This window comes from Grammomys surdaster, unplaced genomic scaffold, assembly GCF_004785775.1.
Source record: "Grammomys surdaster isolate TR1022 unplaced genomic scaffold, NIH_TR_1.0 126076, whole genome shotgun sequence".
Lineage (NCBI taxonomy): Eukaryota > Metazoa > Chordata > Mammalia > Rodentia > Muridae > Grammomys > Grammomys surdaster.
In genome coordinates this window covers 6,898,729-6,899,471 of record NW_021620885.1, presented here as the reverse complement: position 1 = coordinate 6,899,471, position 743 = coordinate 6,898,729, and positions in this window count along the sequence as shown.

Sequence of the window (743 nt, the reverse complement as noted above, 5' to 3'; positions counted from 1 at the left end):
CTCCCTCCCTCCCTCCCTCTCTCTCTCTCTCTCTCTCTCTCTCTCTCTCTCTCTCTCTCTCTCTCTTTCTCTACCTTGGTTTCTTCTTTTCCCATTATTTCTTTTACAGTCTAAGAGCTCTTCTCTTGGGAGTTCTTTCTGTCTAGTTGATGAGAACTCTCCATATCCACATGTGCATGTCCACATCCGTGTCCCTGCTGTGATGTTACTTGCTGCATTCAATGTAGCTCCAGTGATAGACTGAGGGGGTCAGTGCAGGAATGAGGAAAAGACAAACACAAGAAACACACACAGAAAAGCTGGGATCAGGTGGATTGGGCTCCCTGATGGAGCAACACAGCACCAGAGAGCACAGTCTGTATTACATACAGTTAAACAGGGACATGCTGTTACTGCTCACAACTGGCCAAAGAGGCAGGGTAGCTCATTTCTGTAGGATTGGTCTCTGTATGGGAGCAGACTTAAAGTCATCAATATCCAGGAGAGGGAAGCTATGGTGGACATTTTCTGAACACAGTATCTGTATCTGCATCTGGATCACAGGAAGACTTTGCCATCCCTCTGAGCCTCACACCTGGGGAGAAGGCTTTACTATTTTTTTTCCCATGGATCTCAGGCTAAAGTTCATGATATGACCAGCTCATGACAACAAAATATGTTAACTCAGCCCCTTACATACTTAGTGGTTCCTTCATGCTCAGTAATATCTTTAACTCTCTATATGGTTCTTAATACAAGATAGT